Source organism: Lactuca virosa, chromosome 3 (genome assembly GCF_052849685.1).
Source record: "Lactuca virosa cultivar CGN04683 chromosome 3, Lactuca_virosa_CGN04683_v6, whole genome shotgun sequence".
NCBI classification, from domain to species: Eukaryota; Viridiplantae; Streptophyta; class Magnoliopsida; order Asterales; family Asteraceae; genus Lactuca; species Lactuca virosa.
This window is the reverse complement of record NC_136428.1, coordinates 275,215,491-275,240,021: the sequence shown is the minus strand read 5'-3', so window position 1 is coordinate 275,240,021 and position 24,531 is coordinate 275,215,491. Positions and strand designations below refer to the sequence as shown.

Below are 24,531 nucleotides of genomic sequence, written 5' to 3'. Positions count from 1 at the left end.
CGAATGCCCTTCATTCAATTTGGGCAGATCAACCGGCATTGAAAGTTCTTCACGATTCTGCTGAAGCAGACGTTTAGTTTCCTCCATCTGACAATCCAACATCATTTGAATCATCGCTTGTACCCCAGCCATTGTTATCGGCTCAGGTGCTGCTGCTGCAACAACTACTTGCTCAATCACAGGTGGTTGATTCATGTTTTCGTTCACGTTTCCAGCTCCACTTCTGGTTCTTGCCATTTTTGATCTATACATCGAATAAGGTGAATTTAGATCCTCATTCACGATAGATATTCAAATCATCCTTATCACTCCGAAACATTTACATGCTAGTTCTAATATCGTAGTCGTACGCTTAGAATCCTAAACACATAAGGTTTCCAGATCCGGTCGGCAACAGACCACAGATCCGAACAAATAACATCATATATGGCAAACATATAACATTTAGCATATAAAAGCATTTTAGGCATCATTCCTAAAATATACTAGTGCTTGCGTCAATTTAGGTGTACTACCTAACATATTTTAGACACACTCCTCACAATCATTACTTAGCATTTAAGTTTAAGTCTAGAAATTTCCTACAAATTCCTAGTTCGCTTAAACTAATGCTCTGATACCAACTGTGACACCCCCATTTTATCGGCCAGAAAAGACCGATTTTGTTTATGCTTTTTAAATTAAAATCAGAGTAATCTTTCAAAAGGTGTTGCAGAATTTGTCCCCAAAACAAAATATGATAAAATTTTATCAAAGCATTTCTTAAAGAAATGTATTTTCATTATATTATAAAACCTTGGGATGTCATGTTCCGATACAGATCAAAAGCATAAATAGTACAATATAGGCCTTATAACATTTATTTACATCTACTGGCCTATAATCCAAAATCCCTCGTCACCGTCCAACGATGCTCTTGTTCCACTACCTGTAATATAGAAAACTGAGTGGGTCAGGCTTGGGAGCATGGTGAGCATATAGGGTTTTCAACCCACAATAAATAAATTTATTATGTTTAAACATCAAACAATCAACCCAATTTCCCATCCCCATTATCCTCTTTATTATCCCACCTTATCGATCCTCACAATGACACGATCTATACTCTCAGATCTAAAATTAACCTCTTTACCTAATCCATACTCTCGGATCTAAAATTAACCTCTTTACCTAATCCATACTCCCGGATCGGGTATGTCTAATCCATACTCCCGGATCAATAACTGTACCCATACCATACTCTCAGACTAGGGACAATTAACTATGTCTTAATCCATACTCCCGGATTAATAACAAATAACTATATCTTAATCCATACTCCCGGATTAATAACAAATAATCATGTCTTAATCCATACTCCCGGATTAATAACAAATAATTACGTCTTAATCCATACTCCCGAATTAATAACAAATAACTTATGTCCTATCCATACTCTCGGACTAAGGACAATTGACTAAGTCTAATCCATACTCTCGAAAAACACCTACATGTTACGAGTCTATTAACGTTCCACTGAACTGTCTAGAAAAGTCCGTGGTCGTTATCTATATTCTGCTAGATGACTGGAACATCGTCAACATCGAGAACTCTCATTATTTTATTTCATCATACATCAACTATTTCATCTACTCATGTTTTACCCAACATATTTGTAGATAAAAATACATATATAGTTTAAAACTTGTATAAAACATCTATTCAACACCATTTCAAATAAACAAACAACATATATATACACATAACACGTATTTCATATAAAATACTTCATATCTATGTATAAGATGAAAGTGACTATACACTCACTTGGCTAGTTAGTGAAAACTAACTATTGTCATGGCTTCAACCTCAACACTGCTTGTCAACTTATTATCTTGCCGAAAATCTCGAATATGTGAAGTGCTATGCTAAAAAAATAATTTCTTATTTTTCTTCGAAGGCTTTCGTTGATATTTTTTTTATGATTGAAAATGGTATAACATCTTCCTATTTATACTAAAATATAAACCGCCTCTTAAAAGGCTCCATACAATTCTTAAACGTTGGTCATTTATCTAAATTACACGTATAGCGTTAATAATCAATTGGAGGGTATGGATCTCTTAATTTGATGGACACGTATCACGTCCAATTCCCCCCACAAATTGCATTCCTTTATCTATATGGTGCATGTATCATTTCCTTTTATTTTAATATATCTCTTATATTGGCAAATAGTATGTACAAGTTATTTATGAGGTTTCTCTCTAGTTATATTTATTTGGATGTAAAATATTCATAAATAATTGTTTAGAGTAATATCATATAAAACGTCTATGGTATCGCAATTACATAAGGTGGACTCTTTTTATATTATATATATATATATATATATATATATATATATATATATATATATATATATATATATGTAATGTACAAATATATCATATAATTTCAAATTAGTATTATCCTTTTATGTATATGTAATGAATATTATTTTATAACTATTTAAATTTAATAATCGATAACTGACGTCGTAAAATACATCTAATAATTATCATCGAAGAACGGGTGTAATACAATAATCTCGTTTCACTATTTGGGTTCACCCTTAAATGTATTTATATAACCCGTAACGTGTAAGATGAACAATAATCATATTCAAGGATTTTAATTATTCAATAAAATGAATATTTATTAATATTGCCCCCTTAACGTTCAGCTGAAACTGACGGGCGTTACAACCAAGGGCAAAAAGTCATGTATCGTAATTTCACTATTTACGTTGCGCCGTGTCGTGCCGGTTTTGCCGAAAAACTTCGACGGGCCATAACTTCTTTGTTATAACTCGGATTTCGGCGTTCTTTATATGTACGGAACTCTTGTAACATATACTACCACTTGGAAAAGATTAATCCTTCTAAATAATCTTCCATAAAAAACTAATTTTTGATGCTTATTGTCTCTAAATTCACTAGCCCGGATCTGCGGGCGTTACAGGATTGCAGTGCACACACCTATGTTTTCCGTAATGAATGATTTTGGGATGAAATATGATAAATGTTATACTTAAAGATGATTTGAAATGATTGAAATAAATGGTATCAATGTTTTGGTTATATCAAAAATGAAATGTTTACCCTTGATTTTTGGGTCGTTACATTAACCCTCAAAATTGAACTACTCTAAATTAATTGAGGAGGTTTGAGGTCAACGGCTTTTGTCGACACCTTTGAGGGTAAGTATAAATTTCTAAAATGAATAATATATCTTTCCTTGTTCTGAAATGAATAATATATATATTTCCTTACTTATTTTTCTTATTTTAAATAAGAAAAAGATAATCCCCCCTCCCCCCTTTTTATTTCTTTTGCCACTATCATCTTTCTCCTCCGTTCCTAGCACCACTTTACACCAATGACTCCTTCCTGATCCACCCCATCCACCGAATCCTATTTATAGTGGCACGAATCATTGACACGCACCAATATCATCATCTATCTACCAAATCCTATTTACAGTACCCCTTTCTTTCAATAGAAACTATCTCTAATAATAACTTTAATCTTCGTAAAAAAACCATTTCATCTATTTACAAGTCCCCTTTCATACTTTTCACGCCATTCAAATCCAAAAGAATTACTTGGAAACCAAAAGCTAAACCTGAAAATGTCCTAAAATTAAACAAATTGGAAGCAATTTCTAGTCATATGTGAACAAATATATATGTTATATTCTTCTAGTTTTGGTTTCTTAGTCAAAAATTTAAGATCACAAACTATTTGGCCAGAGAATCCACTCAATTGTGGTCTCACTTTTCAAATTTATTTTCACCTGAAAAAAACTTTGTATTTTTTCTGCAAAAGCCCTCAACTTTGAACTTTTTTTTTCTATAAAAATTGTCAACCTTTCAAATGTTTCCAAATAAACCCTCAAGTTTTTTAGGTTTTCTCGAAAAAACCCTCCCATTTTACAATTTGTCTTAGCAACCAATGATTAAAATGGCCAAATCAGGAAAAATAAAAAAATACAAGGTTTTGTCATGCAAAAAATAAATTTAAGGTTTAATCCAGAAAAAACACAAAAATATAAGGTATTTTTTTAAATTATCCGTACAATAAAAATCAATTATAATTTAGTCCTAAAATAAAAACTTAACTAAATTCTTTTTTTCACATTCTATTTATTATAAATCAAAATTGGTTAATTGTAGAAATATTAACAAATCAATCCAACCAACCATTAAACTTTCATGTTCGAGAACATGAACAACAAGAGACACGTATGACATCAACGCACACGACGACTGACGGAAAAGTCTGAAAATTTACATAATACACCATGTCTACCACCATTAGTTTCATGTTCTAATTTTGCCGCCTTCTTTTTAAGTTGGGATCCATATTTTTTAGAATCAATTTGTTTTGGTTCTTCTGAGCTTTTACAAATTTTTTTATTTTCATTCAAGATTATGAATTCCTACCAAGTGTTTAGTGATTTGTTCCTTTTAACACCACAATTTTTATTGAATGCTCAAGCATGTCAACTCTTCTTGTTGGAAGCGCTTTTATGAATTCTTGTAATATTTTTGTTTTTTAAGGTAAAAGCTACATATAGTATGATCATATTAACTGGTTTATGTCATCCATAGTCATAAGCATGCCCTTTTGGAAAATCTTTTATTCTACAAATTGTTTATTTACCAACTAAGATTATATGTAAGATTTATAAATGGAAATAACCAATAAATAGCCATTAACTCAAAATTAAATGAAAATTTTATATTTTAAAATGAGCATTAAATTATCATTAATTGAAAATCTACATTTGCTTTGGAGGAATATGACTGATTTCTATAAATTCGATTAATTAGTCTTTGCATTTCACAACAAAAATCCATCTAAGGAAAATAGATAAAGAAAATGATGAATGCTACCTTCAGAATCGTCTTTTTCGTTATATTGGTGCTCACTACTGGTTATTCTCTCCATATTTTCTCTCAAATTATTTTGAGGTTTAGTATATGTTTCATAAACTTATGAAGAATGCAAAATAATCATTATGTTTTTTTCCTGTTATTGTAGCTTCAGGAGTTCAATATGATAAATTGGAAAAAAATAACATCGTAGATAGGAGAAACCACATTCCTAAAGAAATGTTGGACACAATTGTGGTAAAAATATGTCAGAAGACTTCAGATTGTAATGGCTTCAATTGTCCACCTAACTATGTTGCAACTTGTTTTGATCTATATTGTGTATGCACCAAACAATAACTAATCTAATAGTTGATGAGAAATGTAATAAGGTGTTGCTTTTATGTAATGAAATTCAAATCATTTTACGTGTGTTTCAAAATATGGAAAATGTATGGATTAGTTATGTTCTTCTTTGCTTAATAAAAAGGCAAAAGATCATAGTTTTCTATATAAATCAATTTACTTCTATAATGACATTTTGACACTAATTTTGAAAATCCTTTTGTGGAAATGATAACATTTTGATTTTTAGTTATTTTCCATGAAGATCTGTAACAATTGGTAAAAAAAAAATAGGAACGATCGTACGATGCTATGCTTTGATTATTAAGCAATATGAGCATTTTATCAAAAATGGTTGAAGGAATTTAACCTGTTTTATTTAGATAAGTTCTTGTGAAATATAAAACAAGTAACTAATGATAAATTTCGTTACGACGTATGACTACGAACCATGACCAGTTTGTGAAAATTTGCATATAATGTCATTTGAACGCAACAAACTTAATTTCTGTATCAACATGTCTTCAGTTGATGAATAAGTTAAGTTCTATGTAAAACTTGTGCTTAATAGTTGTGAAGGATCTAAATTTGACAAATATACGAACCAAAGTGACGAAACGTTTTTTAACGATATGGTTAACCGGTTAAATGTCACAAAATTATACCTTGGTCAATAAATTTTATATTTAAATAAATAAAAATATAAAATGAATTATTATAAGGCATAATTAAAATGTATTTAAGTGTTTTTGAATAAAAAGAATAAAACATAAACATTTAAGTTCAAATACACAAAAACTACATTGTTATTTTATACGAAGTATACATGTATGTATTTGTACTTAGTATTATTATCTAGTGGATGACTAGTTATGGGTTATGACTTAAAGTGATTTCATGTAAGGAATATGGTGTCTAAATCAATTAAGATAAAAAAAATGGTTGAGAGAAGTGCCAACTTAACTATTAAGTGCTTAATCACTTAAGACATTTTATTAAGAATGCTTCTTAATCCCTCTTCTAATTTTCGAGATTAAGACCTTCCCTCTCCATAACTAGAACTTCGAACAAACTAACTAACTAGTAGTTAGTTAGTTAACTAACCCTTTCTCTACGCAACCACCCAAGCAAGTGGCTAGGCAAGATCACATCACATAACTTCCCATCCCATCACAAGCTAGTCTAGGTTTTATCCCCTTATCCTCTTCCACTCTTTCCTCCTTCATATCCACGAAATTTCCTCTTCATTTTACCCTAATTTGACCAGCCAATACTCCAGGGAATTACTCTCAACCTTCATCTCATTTTCAACCACAAGAACTTCCTTCCAAAGCTAATAAAATCGTGAACTAAAGGGCTGCTGTCCCTTTTGTGTTTCAGCCACCATTTCACCCATCTACACCTTCCTTTTGCTTGATATTCTTACCACCAAATACCCCTGGAAGTTAGTTGTTCCACTCCAAATTTGAGATTCAAAACAGTGAGTAAACTATCTTTTTTTTACCCTTTTGCTGTGAAGATTTCGTGAAAGCAACATAGCCAAAATAGTGGCTGTTTTGGAGCATCAAACAAGCACCCAAAAATTCTTCATCTTTCAGCCCGTTTTCGAGATTTAAAGTATACCATATGTAGCTACTTTCAAACACTTAAAACCCCTGAGAAAGTTACCATTTTCCTCTCAAAAAGCTTGTGTTATTCCACCACCTTTTGGCAACATACTTTTGATCCAAGTTGAAGCTAGGTATATTCTTGATTTCTACTCTTTCTTTTTATCATCAAACCCACTGATTTTAAATGATTTTAGACATGATAAAATTCTAACATACATGTAAATATATGTCTTTTTGTGTTAATACATCCAAAAGAATACTCGAATCACAAACTTGAGTGGAACCGGAAACCGCACGAACCATTCTCAACCCGAATAACTCTACGCGACAAAAGTGAGTTTTCTACGGCCCCTATTTTATGTTTTACAAGTTTTGGGGGAGAATACACACTAAAAAAATTATAGTTGAAAGATTTAAAGGTTTTGTTAACTAAAAATGCAAGTTATGTCACTAAACATATCTAAGCTTAAATTTCAGCTTTTCACAAAAAAGTTGTGGTCTCTTCTCCGACTGTTTTGCCCTTCATAAACTCAATGGATTTCAAAACTGTACAATATGCTAATAGTTAAGGTTTATACCTTTCCAAGGACTACTCGCACGCGTTCATACGATTTTGCCACAATTTATAATGAGTTTTACAAAATTGCCTATCATTTCGAAACATTTTCGGACCAGTCTGTACAAATGAACATTTTCACTGAGGTTAGGAACCAATTAAGGTCTGGGTAAAAATTATGGACAACGTAGACTCATTTTTTAAGCTTTGAGAATTTACGGATCCAGATTTCGACTTACGATGATTTTTCTATGATTTTCTAAATACATGGACAAAATTGCCCGTTTGATTTATCTTGCTGTTTGGTGTTTCAAATGCATATACAAAGTTTTGTTGTAAATGAGAAATACACAAATAATGATATTGTTTACATCACACATACTTTAATAGTTACAAAAGTGTAAATTATAACAAGTATTTCTAATATGATCATGTTGACAACCTCATACGATAATATGATTTAGACTATGTCGATTTTGGTCACTCACAGCCGGGGTGCTGTATAAACTTTGTTATTCACTTACAATCAGAGTACTGTCTAAACAAATATATGGTCACTTACAGTCGGAGTACTGTCTAAACAAATATATGGTCACTTACAGTCGGAGTGCAATCTAAACAAATATATGGTCACTTACAGTCGGAGTACTGTCTAAACAAATATATGGTCACTTACAGTCGGAGTATTGTCTAAACAAATATGTGGTCACTTATAGTCGGAGTACTGTCTAAACAAATATATGGTCACTTACAGTCGACGTACTGTTTAAACTCGTATAGGGACACATACGAGTGTTGTCCCGTTAGAACTTTGGTAGCTTTACATTTTTAAGCATTACAACAAAAAGTCTTTAAATCCAAACAATCGGGAATTATAACAAAGTCTCGAAAATAAATATACTAAGACACATTGGGATGAGGCTGTATGTAGTATGGATATTGTTTGTAGATTGTTAAAACGATTGTTAGTGTCTATCTATACAAACACCAAATATTTTGCTTCTCAAAAATATGTTAAAATTTACTTTTATTGTAAGTAAGTAACATGGATACTCGTACTAGATTTCAAGTATCGGTTCTCACACGAAACATATCGGTAACATTGTTGACCATGTTTTGCACAACTTATTCGTTAAACATCCTACATTTTATAAAGATTTCATGTTATAAAACTTACGGAGTCTAAACCTGTGGAACTCACCAACAATTTTTGTTGACGTATTTTAAAAATGTGTATTCTCAGGTAACTAAGGAGCAGGAGGTAGGACATCGATTCTAAGGAAACTATAGTTCCTTTCTTTTGGTAAAAATCTTGAACTGTTTTTTATTTATTGTTGTGTGTTTAAACTATGAATATGTAATTTCAATTCCAACACTTTAAGGTTTGTAATATATTCATTTGAATATATTAAGTGTTCGATATATATGGCTGACTGTGATCAAATTGTATAACTTCACAACCCCGGTGATTTCCGCCGTCGGTTGGGGTGTGACAAGATCTCTCTCATTAACATCAAATATTTACAAATTACAATATATATTAGGCGGTACCCTACAACATATACAAGCTTTTCAATATCATTATTTAAAAGTAAATGTTATAAATTGTGAATAGGTTTACTATATAAAAATCATAATAATAACCACTTCATTTTAAATTTCATATATTGTTAGATGTATTGATGTATTAAGTATATTACTATTATTGCTAAGTATTTCTTAAAATTTATTTAATATTACATATGTTTAAAAAACAACAAATTAGATATAAATATTAAAAGGTTTTTGGCCTAGCGATATTAAGAGTAGATAGACAGATGTTCTTGAGCCAAATATTGATGATTCAAGTCTTGATGCGGATGAAATGAATCGATTTAAGAGTAGAGTAGTGGATGCTTGTTTAAGAAGTTAAAAAAACATAATATAAAAATAAAAATGTATTGGTTATTTAAAACAAGCTTTAAAAATAATTATTAAATAGTGTGATATTACATTCACTTTGTGGGGGGTGTAATTCAATGTCGTGTTAATTCTCACACAACGGGTAAAACAAACATGACGTTCCAAAATATCAATAGAAAATGACAGCACGTATCAATTGACAATCTTAATTACGAAAAATACAATTATTTAGGAGGACCAAACCTGTCAACATACAAAAGTTTTGTTATAGGCAAAAACTTAAACCCTAAAACTATTCTATTGCTAAGTTCGTTTGGTTTTAATATATATATATATATATATATATATATATATATATATATATATATATATATTTTCAAGTATTCCAACTAATTATTATGTGGATGTAGGAATCAATGTGAGCTAATCATTTCAAAACCTAAATAAGGTAAATTTTTAATGTTATCTATTAATTAATTTTAGTAATTAAATAAATATTTAATTAATACCTTTAATTTAGGAAGATAGTTTAAGAATTAAAAACCCTAACCGACCATACAAAACACATATCTCGTTCTTCTTCCTGCGCCTCACACCTCACCGTCGTTCTCTCTCTCTTTTTCTTGTTCCAAAAGTCTCGATTTGCTTCAAATCAATGGAACAACAAAAGTCGAGATTTGGTTTTTCTACATTCGAATTGCCACATGATGAATGTTAGACGGATTTCGACTTCCGAATAATTTTATTCGCTAAAGCGAAGAATGTTATTTGTTGGAGTGGAAAGCAATTCAAGGTAAGAAAACAATTTATTCTGTTGCAATCTTAATTCCATCAATTTTATGTGTAATTACAATTTTATGTTTAATTACAAAATGTCATCGAAAACATAAATTAATCTGTCATTTGACCTTAATTCCATTTAGTCCTTATGCTTGTTCCTCAATCCTATTTTCTATTTATTTGTAGTTGTTTACATTGAGCTAATTAAAATCACACACAAATTCTTGATTTTAAGTTCATGTTTGTCAGCTGTTTTTTATTTTATTTATTATTATTATTTTTTTTTTTTGTAAAACAGGGACTAAAGAGTACATTTGCTTTTAAATAAGTGAATGATAAAATCATGAATACATAAGTAATTAATTTACATTTTCATGGTTTGTGCCATTAAAGTTATTTTGTTAAACTAATGTGGTATAATTCTGAATTATGATTGGTTTGGTTCTAACCATATGGTATGCATTCTGTCAGAATTGCTAACGTTTGTTTTATTATTTTTCATATAAAAACATTCTTAGAATATTTCATTTTTACATAATTTGATTTCGTGCCAGATATTCTCATAGAATGCGTAAATAGAACATGATGATCAAGGGCTCGAAGGTTGGATGAGTATGTGTGGCGAGGAGATCAATAGTGGTCATTGAAGGTTGGATGATATACTAATGATTAATTGTATGATTCTATTTTGGTTTAGTCAAATGAATATGCTTGAGTGGTAATACTAACGAGAAATGCATTTGTTATTCTTTCAGAATGGCTTGAAGAAGTAATCAAAAGTTAGAATCAAGTTGATTATTTAGACCACTGAAGAGGATCAAATGTTTTTGTTCAATAATTGTATATTTAAGGATGTTATTTAGACTATTATTCTATAAGAATAGATGAATCTATATTTGCATTTTAATGTTTGAATATATAAGGCTCATGTTATATTTCAACTGAAGGTTCAAGAATATTGTTTTTCCACAAGAAGTCACTTTAGTCAAAATATGTACTCTATCAAAATATATTTTGACATTTTCATAGAATATCGTTATAACAGAATTGCATTCTAAAAGAATAAAATCGAGTAAAATTAAAAATTATGTTAGAATTAAAAATAAATTAATGAAAAGAAAATCAGAATTCAAAATGAAAAGAATCAATATCCCTTCAAATCTGAAATTTTCATTAATTAAACATGTGTTTCCTAATTTAAACTCGTGTCTCCTAATTTAAAGATAGGTAAATCATTACTTAAAATAACTAAAACCATTGGTCTACATTTATCTGTACATCCACACAATAATTAATTAGAATACAATAACCTAAGCCAATACATTTAGGTTCAAATGTTTCTAACAACTATTGTGTGCATGTATGCACCAATAAGAATTGAGGAAATAATAAATCATTAAATAAATCATTTAAGGGTATAATAGTAATATATGCATCTTTTTATATGGAAATTTTGACCAGTTCTCCTTAAAACCCGTCGTGCTACATCTTAGAAACCCTACCCCACCATTCCGATCACGATTCTCCCCCTTTTCACATTTTTTTCCTGATTTCCACACCGTCCTATTTGCATCTGACGATCTCCACCCAACAGCAGCCACAAGCACCGACGATCTCATTCCTCCACCATCGGTTGTTGCCCTTCCTATCAAACGACACCAAGATCCATGCGACCCTCTTCTTCCACACACAGGTCGTTGACTCGTTGCCAGATTTTCCATTCACTCGACAATGATTAATTCTTCAACTTGACGTCTATCTCCTTCAATCGACACTCATATTGATCTATTGTCTTTTTTGATTGAGTTGAATCATCCCCGTTTCTCGTTTCTAAGCTTTTACCAGGTAAGACATTTTTTATTTTTGAAATTCTTTTCTTTTTCAAATCAATTGATTATTGAGTATATAAGATTTTTTGTGGGTTAACATGTTTGATAATAATGTTATGGATACATGTCATGACCATTACCATTGGAATTTTAATTGGAATCTGTAATGATTACATTCAATGTGATTTTTTTTGGGTTATTGTTTTTGCATTAACTTTCGATCAAAGTTTTTATTGTTTTGCATCATCCATGTTAGAAGTTTTTATTGTTTTCCCTTAATTGTTTTATTGCTTTGCATTTTACAAGTTACATACTATAAATTAGGTGATGTATATTTATTCAAATTAAATTATCTTTGTTTCTTTATAATTGAACTTTGATTATTTGTTATCTATATATGTTGCACAATAGGTGATTGTGAAAATGCTGAAAAAGAATTTGATGTTCAAATTCTTGAAGAATCCCAAATAGAATTTTAACTTGGTTAATGGTGTTACTTAACTGTACAATGTGGTATGCATTCTGTTAGAATTTAAAATGGTTATTTGGGATCTATCGACATCATTTTATTCATTTCATCTAATTACATAAAGTTGTTTTTTATATCTACATTAATCACAAATAATCACAACGTATTATAAGCTTTATTTGAAGAACCAGGTATGTAGGAAGTTTGAATTTTTTGTTAGATTTTGATGCCTTATTAACCATTTTTTGTTATATATGCATCTTACAACATTCTGTCAGAATGGAATCTCAAATTCCAATTCTGTCAGAATAGAATCTCGAATTCCAAATCAACATAAGTAGTGAATTAGAAATATTTCATGCAAACATTCGTTCATTTTGTCAGATATGCAAAATAGATATGGTAGAAATTCTACTTTAAACTTTAAGTAGTGAGTTAAAAATATTTATATTCTCAAAAAATAGATATGCAAACACTCGTTCATTATATGAGAATATAAATATTGCATAAAACATGTGTTGCTAGTAATTCTGACAGAATATATTTATAGATGCTTTAGATTGTTTATACATATAGAAGAAAAGACTATGATTTAAGTGCATTCTGTAATGTATTCTATCATAATTTATCCGTATAAATGCATTCTGTTAGAATGTCTATGAGAATGTTTGTTAAGAACAAGTATATTTGCTTAACTGGTTATGCTAACGAATAATGCATCTTATTCTTTTAGAATGGCATGGAGAAGGAATTCAATATTGATCATACAAGAGAAAGATTTGGAATCGAGTTCAAAAACAAGTATATTTGCAAAGAATAGTTGGAATCAAGTGGATTATCTGGACCATTGAAGAAGATCAAGTGTATTTGTTCAAGAATTGTATATTCAAGAATGCTATTTTTTTTAAGAATTTTATTCATTTTTTATAATATTTTGTTAGAATATGTATAACTATATTAAAATGTATAAGGCAAAAATATGTATGGATTGGTATTTATTTTCGGATGTATATTAAGAATAAAATAATAGACCCTCATTCCAACTCGGATCTATATGGATAATATGTAGAATTCTTAAATCAGGTTAATTATAAAAAATATCTGCACTGGAAATATATTCTGTAAGAATAAAATTGGAAATATCTTTACTAGTTTATGGTTGAAATTTTGTCATTCTGATAGAATAAAATTGGATTTTTAATTTGAATTAATTTAAAATATTCAGATTTTTTAAAATAAAGGAATTAATTTTACCTAAAAATCCAAAAATTTCCTTTTTTTAATATGGGTTAATTGACTAAAATGCCCTTATGCTGAAATTTGTGTGATTATATGGTACATGTTACATTATTATAATATCATAGACCCTTAGATCATGACCTTTGATTCTATTTTATTCGGTGGTCCAGATCTGTGCATTCTGACATATAATAATTAGTAAAAACAAAATAACCTAATCATATATATATATATATATATATATATATATATATATATATATATATATATATATATATATATACTTACATTTTAATATTAATATTTGTGTTGATAAATTTTATAAAAAGATAATATGAAAAAATAAAAGACCTATTCATAAATTCGATAATCTTTTGAATCAATTACCACTATAATTTCAAAATACCGTCCAAACGTCGCATTTTTTCCACTTATTTACTTTACATGTTCTCATTTGCAAGAATTCTTGTCTTTTCAAGTTTATTGACCTTTTTTTTTTCAAAATTCTTAATTCTAACGCTAAATAAAATGGGTTAGTAAAAGGATAATGTTATCAAAAAATCAGCCGAGACAAAAACGATAAAACTGATACATAAAAAAAAAATTAAGGACATGTTTAGGATCCGACTTGCTGAGGAAGAGGTTGTGGCTGCCTTTGATGGTAATTTTGTTGCGGAAATGGCGACCTTTCTTGGTAATGGGATAGTTGGCTTTGTTGATAGCCAATGTTTTAGTTGTTCTACCCTTGATTTCCCTGGGGTGATCATAAGTTTTTTGATTATGCCAATAATAGCCTCTTGTAACATTTGCTTCTTCATATTCTTTTTCTTGCAATTGAGGGCATATATCGGTTGGGTGTCCCACTTGAGTGCAAATACCACAAGGACGGGGTGTAGATTGTACATCTATGTCTTTAGCTAGCATCATTACTACCTTAGTCAACTCGAATATTTGAGCTTCAATTTGAGGAGTGTGCACCTCTTTTACACCTCGGGGTGCATCCGTGTACCAATCTTCATCTTGATTCGTATGCTTTGAATCATCCACCCTACTTTTTATGAGATCCCAAATATTGGTGGGGGTCTTATCGGTCAAGGAACCTCCGCTTGAAGCATTAAATAGTCTTCTTTCCCAAGTGGTCATGCCTTCAATGAAGTATAGGAGGACATGATACTCGCTAATGCCATGCTTTGGGCAACGGGTACAAAGCTTTTTGAACCTTTCCCAATATGTATGAAAGGATTCTCGTTTGTATTGTTTGATCCCGATTATTTCTCTTCTTAGTGTCGAGGCCTTCATTTCTGGGAAATATTTATCTAAGAAGACGCGTACAAGGTCCACCTATGTGTTTACTGTCCCTAGTGGGAGATCATAAATCCAATCTTTAGCTCCGTCTTGCATTGCAAAGGGTAATTCCCTTAAATTGAACTGATCCTCCGAGACATTGTGTGGTTTCATGCCAACACATACAACATGGAATTCATTGATGAATTTTTGGGGATCTTCATTTTCTAGGCCTCTAAAGGTTAGGAGTAAGTGGATGAGACTAAATTATAGTTCAATTTTTGTGGCCGATGCGTAGTTGTTGCAAAGAGGTTGTTGAGTAACCTCTTGCATCACCCGTTGGCAGATGGTTTGCTTGGGTGGATTTTATGGACCATAGTTGTTGTTGTTGTTGTTGCTGTTTTTACCTCTGTTCCTCCTTGGTCTCCCATGGTGGAAGTAGGAATTGAGGTTTTTATGGATGTGATGTATAGGATGTCGTGAGTAGGTGAGGAAGGTGGATTGGTGTTTCTGGATGAGGATGGTTGTGGTGAGAGTGATAGGGTTTCTGTTTCGGTTTCGGTCACACTTGAGAGGAAGGTGGATTGCTATTTCCGGAGGGAGGATGATGAAGAAGTCTTGGAACCCGGTCGCCTCTTACGAAGCTTGGCTTGCTTCCGTAACCTATTTGTTGTCATCTCTACCTCCATTTCAATTGGCAATGGTGTACCTGTACGAAAAGATCTAGGCATAAATATTTAGTAACACCGTGTCCCCGACAATGGCTCGAATTTGTTAGGTGTGTCAAACCTAACAAATAATAGGGGTACAATAGACTCCAAATACACAGATTTAATTTACTAAAAAGTAGTACAAGGCAAGCATGGTCGAACCAAAGAGAGATGACATAAAAGTCTATACCTCTTTGCGTAAGGTACTTTGGTCATAAAGGGGGTTTTGTTTTCAAAAGTTAAATAATGAAAATAACAATCTACTGTGAAAACATGCAGAAAAGGAAATAGATTTGTAAACAATTTGTTGGAACGGTTCTAGTTCTAGTTCTCAATGTTATCATTTAACTTGATTGTGACTTGATGTAATTCATGATTTCTATTATAAGTTGGTACTTAAAGATATTAACAAGCTCTAATACCCCTCTCTTGCAAAATTATCTCACCAAAACACGCTTTTTGACTAGACCTATCTTTACTAATTCAATCTAAACATGCTCTTAGATTGTATTGAAAAACTGCATTAAGTTTTGTAGAAGCTTCCCAATAATATTCATTTCTTCTCATATGCTCAAAAGTGTGAAAACATATGATATATGTTCTACAATAAGAAAACCTATTGTTTGTTACCAACCAATAACTTCATAGAACGATTAGATGCACTAAAAGCTAATTAGCTACACAAGAATTCAATTCATATAAGTGGCCAATCAAACATAAATCAAATTCAAGGATTCTAGTTTAAACAAAAACATAATCACTAGAATAGAATCATAAATAAAATATCAAGCCATATGCTTCAAGTCAAGCAATCAACATGTTTTGAACAAAAACTAGAACTAGGGTTTCTTAGCCACACATGGCTAAGAACAAGTCAACCAATAAAAAAAATGGAAATGGAAGTGTTTAATTCTTACAAATGGAAATCCAAAATGTTTACAATGATTAGTAGCCTTCAAGAACTCCTAAAAATCTCCAGAAATCGCCAAAACTTGCTCCCATAACCGTCTCTGGTGAAAAATGGCGACTTCCTTTATTTTATTAACTGCTCACATGCTTTCCATAAGACCATGCTTTTTAGCATGGTCATGCCTTTTAGACCATTTTTTTAGCATGGTCATGTGTTTTGACCATGTGTTTTTAGCATGACCATGACTTTGTAGCATCCCGAATTCTAGTTAGCATGTTTAAACAATTCATCTTCATTTAGTTAGGAAACTCGACGAGTAGAGACGGGTTTTGGCCACGTGGGTTAGTGACCAACTCGGCGAGTTGAGAGGCCAACTCGAAGAGTTGGTGCTGTGAGTGGAAACCCTAAATCTTCGGGGTTGGGTCCTATTTAAAGGTTCTTAAGCCCTCATTTCCGCCTCCCTCATCACCTTAGAGTCATGTGAAAAACCCTAACCGAGTTTTTGCTTGTTGTGTGAGAAGGAGAGGCTATCTTGGGCATTTTGGTACACTCTGAGAGAAGAATAAGAAAGCATCAAGGCTGGGAGCAAGGAGGGACGTTTAGATCTTGAGTTTCTCAGTGGATAGCTTCTGTTTGAGGTAAAAAGATGCTATCTTGATCTTTTTTTCCTTGTGAATCTTGGTTTGGGGAGTTTCTAGGGCTTTTCCCCATTCTTCTCGTGTTGTTGAGTCACTTGATCATATCTTGAGGTTGAAACCTCAGATCTGGATTTTAGGAGGTCTTGTGAACCCAAAGACCCAAGCTTTATGGAGCTAGAGGAGAGCCTTTGAGCACCAAACCCTTGTTAGAGCTTGTATTGGCATTATTGAGCCAATATCTCATGCATGGACGTAAAGCTGCAAGCTTTACGTTATATTCGAGCCTTAGGAAGATAGATCTGGAGTTTGGGGTATCATTTCTGCCTTAAAACGTCTGAATGAGAATTCAACTTAAGGGACTCGACGAGTCGATGAGCCGACTCGATGAGTCGGCTAGGGTTTACCCCGATGGTTTGGATGTGTGACTGACTCGGCGAGTTGGTGACACAACTCGACGAGTTGAGAGAGTTTTAACCGTTTATAGGTTCAGAGTAGACTCGACGAGTTAATGAGGCTCCTCGATGAGTAGGTGGGGTCTCCTGGACTTTTGGACACTGTGCGGACCAGACGAGTTGGCTAGCAACTCGGCGAGTAGACTCGGGTCTTCATGATTACTGAGTTATGAGGGACTCGACTAGTTCATGAGCTGTACTCGACGAGTTGAGTCAACATGGATTGTTGACTTGAGAGTTAACTTCGATGGACTTTTAGAGTTGGGTCAGTTTTGACTGTTGACTTCCGTTGACTTTAGGGTCTTGGTGAACTATTGGTTTTGGAGGCCATGGAGGGGCGGAGATCAGACCAGCGGATCGAGTGTGGGATACATCGCTTTACTCTGCTAGGTGAGTCTTCTCACTATACTTACCAGAGTGGTAATTACTGTGTTTCCAAAGGGTCCAACCTGAGCTGTGAGACTGGAGGGTCCTCACTATTGACCGGATGGTTTGATTACATTATTGACCGGAGGTTCTTAATTGTTTATACTGTGATATATGTTATTATGCATTCTTTCTTTGTGACTTATGCTATCTTATTAATCTATGTATGTTCAGAGTTATGAACAGAGGGTCCTATGTGTCTATATTGAGTTATGTTATATTATGCAATTTGTGTTGTGATATATGCCATATTGTTCTGTGCTTTAGTGAGCTAGGAACGGAGGGTCCACCCGAGTTGTGGGACCAGAGGGTCTTCATTGAGACACATCGACCGGAGGGTCTTACCGAGATATAGCCACGAGAGGCTAATGAGATGTGTGTAGTATTTTGGGGAACTCACTAAGCTTTGTGCTTACCGTGTTATGTGATATGTGTTTCAGGTTCTCCTCAGGATCGCAGGAAGGCGCCGGCTTGATTCCACACACGAGAGAAAGTGTTATGTTTTGAGGACCCTGGATCATTAATCAAACAATTGGGATTCTGTGAAACGTGTTATGAGAATTTTGTGATTTTAAAATGAAAAAATTTTGTTTGAAAATTTATGGTGTTACAACTTGGTATCAGAGCCTTGGTTTGAGGGATTCAGATGTACCTTCGGGTGTGTCTGGACTCAAACCGAGGATTTGAGAAAATTTTTCAAAAGATATGATTTTTCTAAAATGAGAAAGAGTTTTAAGAGAAAACGAGTTGGAGCAGTGTGTACAATCAGCCAGAGCCCAAACAGTGATTTCCCAAAATACCATTATTTGTTTATATTATGATATACTTATGAGATATTAGATCTACATGCTAGAGGATAGGCTAGGTATTTCAGGAATTTAGAGCTAGAGTTGTCTGATCCATGATGCCTTAGCCTAGGGGATGCTATTGATTGATATTATCTGCTATTTGCTCTATATATGTGTTGATTAGGATTACCTAGCAGGAATCTTTTGGAGAGAGGTTTGAGTAGAGGAGTAATCTAGGAGAGATACCTAGATGAGAATTTAAGGAATCTATTGAGAGAGTAGTTAGATACCCACAAGGGGTAGGGTCGCCTGAGTTCAATGATGCCTTTTTGAGTTGTGAGAAGAGCGAGTGGAGTTGTAACCTAGAGTGGTTTTACATGTTGGGGATATTATTCGATGCCCGAATGCTGCTTGCTTTGTGCTTTGTGGAGCTCTTGAATGGTGGGAGTCAACTACTAAGTGAATATGACGATATTAAGGAGGTAGATGACTGGCATCATAAGGAGTTCTTCAGCAGCTGATGGCAGAGAAGTGTAAGAGCCTAGGAGAGCCTAGGGGAGTAATTTAGTCTGTGGAGTATGCTGTTTAGAGGTGAGTATTCGCTGGAGGGCGAACATGTGTAATGGGATTTGTGATCGAGAAGGTTGAGCAGCTATTTAGGAAATCTGGGGCGATTTGTGTGAAAAGTATGAGTAGATGTGACAGGTAGTATGGGCCCGTATTATTGAAAGCAGAGGACCCATAATCAAAACAAGGCGAATTCCATAGGTTCTAAATAGAAGATTGAGGGGAGATAACATGGTTTAGGTACCATGATTCATAACAGAGGGTGCTTCCGTCTTTACCAGTTATCTGAAGAGGATTGTTCAGACCAAGAATGGATATGGTAAACTGTGGGGCCAGAAGGCCATGTTGGTGGACCTTCAAAGGAGTGTACCCTGCTAGAAAATTTGAGTTTAGATTTCGAGGAGTTTGACTGGTGAGGTGCCAGTTGGAGTCGCAGGACTCGAGGAAAAGTAGAGATGACGCATTGTGGAGAACTACGGTCCGGGTTGAGTGACCAGATGATGATTGAGATGTCACTTTCTATGACGAGAGTTACACCATTTCTGCTTCCTGTGAGGAGAAAAGGAGATAACGAGCTACTGATTTTAGAGTTTGGAGGTAAACCCCATGGGAGTAGCATTAGTAGCGACATTGCCACCAGGGTGCTGCGTAGTGCGTCTACAGCGAAGTATTTCTTATACCATAAGAGAGTCATCAGTGGGGACTGAGATGGAAGAGGACAAGGATATTCGTTATTTGAGTATAATGAGGCATAGGTTATTAGCCGTTTCGGGTAATCAAGAGAAGTATGTTGGGGCGGTGGCCCTCGTTGTTTACTTTGGACCTCTACTGTGAGAGTAAGGTCTCTTGCTTCTATGATGATCCACACAATGGAATGTTGAGGAATCAGAGATGAGGTGCGTGATAGTTCATTATTTTCAAACTGAGGGTCACAACTAGTTCGGGACAGTTGAGAGGTTTGGTAGTGTTGGTGTGAGATTTTGGGTGACTAGAGGCAGTCACGATTGGGGAATTCTGAGGATTTCATCTGAGATTCGAGATATTTGGAGTTTCTTGGTCTCTATCAGGAAGATCAACAAGCGTTGCGTGGTACGTTCTAAGAGACGAGTGTGATGTACCTGGTAAAACAGTTTGTGGAGTAGACTGCTGGTATGCCACTTAGGGATGGTTGAACCCTAAGTGGGGGAGAACTGAGTATACTATTGAGAGAATCAACAATCTGTTCAAGTGCGATCAGAGGACTGGTTATGTAGATCTGCCGTAAGGACATCTGAGACTTGGGTATTTGGTGGACGAGACAAGGTGCGGAGCAAGATGATGCATGTTGTATGCGTTCGGGAAAGAATGAGTGTATCCTAGGCAAGTGGTCGTTGGTCAGGAACCTTTTGTGGTTAGGAACTCTTCGAGTTGTAATGATAGAGTTCAAGGCGGTTGGTTCGTTGAGGTCCATTTTCGACTGTCGAAAATTTCTAGTTCAAAGTATGGGTTGTGATCTACGCTCAGGGAAGGGCAACAGTTGAGTTGGCAACGAACTGCAGATTCGGTATGAGTATTTTCGCATGGGTGGTGAGTAGTAGAGGATGGGGTTTTGGATTTTCGTCAACTAGTTCTCAGTCATTGACGCTCCCTTCATGTTTCAAATTGTGAGTTGGAATATTTGAGGTTACGAGTTGTGCGAGAGAAAGAGCAGTGTTTGAGGCAAGACATTGTGAGATTCTAAGAGGGTGTATTGTGGTATCTGAGTATGATGTCGTAAGTGGAAGATCAGTGGTTGAGGCAAGACATCATGAAATTCTGTGATGGTGTACCAAGGTATCCGAGTATGATGCCCAAAATTTTTTGGAATATTGTGAGACTTGAGTTATGAGATGGCAAGTGGAGTACCGAGTGGCTATTGTTCCAGTGGGAGCCCTTCAGCTAATTCTCGTCGAACGGGGTTGTCCAAGAATGTGAATTGTATCGAAAGAAAGTGTTTTGTTGCGGAAATTGTCGTCGAGAGTAGTGATGCTTGATCTAGGTGGGTGGGTGTACCTATCTATGAATGGACCACAGAGCATGAGTTAATGAACTCAGTTGGGTGACGACTCGAGGATGAGATTGTGGGGCGATAAGAGAGCGATTGGATCCGAGTGGGGGTAATCACTTGGGACTGACAGGGAAAACCGTGGGGTGAGCCCACAGCGAGTGAGAGAGTATTGTGAAACTGCGAGGAGCCGTAGCTTTCACTAGTCAGCAAGAGAGTATTGTGAAACTACGGGGAGCCGTAGCTTTCACGAGTCAGTGAGATGGTGTCGTAAGCCGTAGCTTTCACGAGTCAGAGAGGTAGTGTCTTAAGACTACGGGGAGCCGTAGCACTTAAGAAAGAATGTTGTAACTACAGGGAGTCATAGTATTCACTAGTCATAGAATGACACAGAAGAGTTACTACGCTTGGGTAGCCTTAACAAATGAGTCTTTGTGAGTCTGGAGGCCGGACTAGGGGCGAGACTGGGGTCTCCGTGATGGTCGGGAATCATTATATCCTACGTTAGGGAGGGGATATCGCAATCGAAGGAATTGGAGAGGTGGTGTACGCATAGATTTGCGGATCATGAGTCGGGAGTTGAGTATCAGATTGGAGACGAGTGGTCCCAATTCTACTGTCGAATCAAACTCTCGAGCTTAAGTTTGGCTCTAGTGGTGTATTGGTTTGTCAGGATGAGATTTTGGATGTTCAGATGGATATCATTTTGAGTGGTAATGGGTTCCATCTGATGCTCTTGGGCCTGAGAGGGTCAGTTCATTGGTTTGAGAAGGACCAAGGGACGCATGGAACTAGCAAGTGATTGACGACAGAGGTCAGAGATGAGGCGACACCAGATGGGGTTGTAGTGTTTGCTTGAGGTAAGGCGAACTTCATGACTTCGTGAGTCACATGATGAGCTAAGATAGCTACCATGAGAAGGAAGATTATAAAGTTGTTTTATTGAGTGTGCAATGAGTAGCCTTTGGAGATTCAACTATTGGGTCGGGAGTTGACCTGGTGCTCAGTGTCTGATGGAATAGTTGAGAGGAAAGGGGGGCTCATGATTATAGATGTTAGAGGATCATTCCGAGCGGGCATGATCGCTTTCTTTTGGCCGATGACAAAGTTTTGAGGTCAATTCTTTCAGATGAGTTATGATAGTTCTTCGGAAGGTGGTCCTTGTTGGGATGTGACTCTTGTGTTCCTTTTGAGCTACGATCTGGATCGATTAGTATAGCGGGTATGAGTGATCGCTGGCCAATTATTGGTCAATGACTTATTTCCATCAGTCGCCACAAGAAAATCAGAGTTGGCAGTGTGTTATCAGGATATGTTATTCGATGAGTGATTAACATGATGCTGTTTTGCATGGGAGGTCTATTGGAGAGACTGACCACTAGAGTTTCCAGCTTCCGGAGAGTCAGAACTGGTACCACGGCGGCAGAGGGGTCCGTCTTGCCTCGAGATTGGGAGTTTCGGGTTTGGTTCGGGTGTCTCGGAGGGGAGATTGTTGTATGATATGAGATTTTTGGTGACGCTTCTACGGGTATTGGGTTTGATCTATATGTTGTCCAGGAGCGATTTCGAGGACGAAATCTAATTCAAGTGGGGGGAAATTATAGCATCCCGAATTCCAGTTAGCATGTTTAAACAATTCATCTTCATTTAGTCAGAGAAGACACACGGGGTCAACTACACTACCCACGATCTAGAACTAGGAGCAGTTGTGTTTGCTCTGAAGATTTGGAGATACTACCTGTACGGTACAAAAAGCACAATCTTTACAGATCACAAAAGCCTACAACATATATTCGACCAGAAGGAGCTCAACATGAGACAACGACGGTGGGTTGAGCTACTCAGTGATTATGAATGCGAAATTCGTTATCATCCGGGTAAAGCCAATGTAGTAGCTGACGCCCTAAGTCGGAAAGAATATTCTGGTCGTAGAGTCAAGTCATTGACTATGACTATCCATTCACACTTGTCCACACAAATTAAGGAGGCTCAGCTCGACGCTTTGAAACCTGAAAATGTGGCGGGTGAATCCCTGAGAGGGATGGATAAGAACTTGGAAGTTAAGGGTGGCGGAGCTTATTATCTCATGGATCGGATCTGGACCCCGAAACTTGGGGGTTTCAGAGACTTGGTCATGAACGAGGCGCACAACACTCGTTATTCCGTCCACTCAGGGCCAGATAAGATGTATATGGATCTTAAAAAGTTATACTGGTGGCCTAACAAGAAAGCAGAGATTGCTACCTTTGTAAGTAAATGCCTTACTTGCGCCAAGGTCAATGTCGAATACCAGAAACCCTCAGGTCTACTACAACAGCCAGAGATACCGAAATGGAAGTGGGAGCGGATCACTATGGATTTCATAACCAAGTTGCCCAAGACAACGGGTGGGCTCGATACCATATGGGTCATCGTCGACAGATTGACCAAGTCCGCACACTTCCTGCCTATCAAAGAAACAGACAAGATGGAGAAGCTTACAAGAACTTACATTAGGGAGATTATACGACTGCATGGTTTTCGATATCCATTATCTCAGACAGAGATAGTAGATTCACTTCGAGGTTCTGGCAGTCGTTACAAAGTTCCCTAGGAACTAGGATGGACATGAGTACAACCTACCATCCGCAGACAGACGGGAAAAGTGAGAGGACTATCCAAACCTTGGAAGATATGCTGCGAGCCTGTGTGATCGACTTTGGGAAAGGATGGGATACTCATTTACCCCTTGTCGAATTTTCCTACAACAACAGTTATCACACAAGCATAAAGGCTGCTCCATTCGAGGGCCTCTATGGCCTCAAGTGCAGATCCCCTCTGTGCTGGGCTTAGGTGGGTGATACCCAGTTAGCTAAAGGACGAGTTCCTGAAAGCACTCTCACAGGTTCGGAGATCATTCAGGAAACGATGGAGAAGATCGTTCAAATTCGTGAACGATTGAAAGCCTCTAGAGGTCGACAGAAAAGCTACGCTGATAAACGAAGGAAACCGTTGGAATTCCAGGTGGGCGACCGTGTTCTATTGAAGGTCTCACCCTGGAAGGGCTTGATACGCTTCAGAAAGCGTGGAAAGCTAAATCCAAGGTACATAGGGCCTTTTGAGATTC

The 24,531-nt window shown here is 35.3% G+C and overlaps 1 long non-coding RNA gene across 1 annotated transcript; it reads left to right on the top strand.

Annotated features, from left to right (window-relative positions):
* The first annotated feature begins 9,930 nt into the window (after positions 1-9,930).
* Positions 9,931-10,941, top strand: LOC145162952 (uncharacterized). Its single transcript, XR_013739455.1, has 3 exons — positions 9,931-10,103; positions 10,645-10,739; positions 10,846-10,941. It is a non-coding gene; the product is annotated as an uncharacterized LOC145162952 (long non-coding RNA).
* Positions 10,942-24,531: the final 13,590 nt, after the last annotated feature.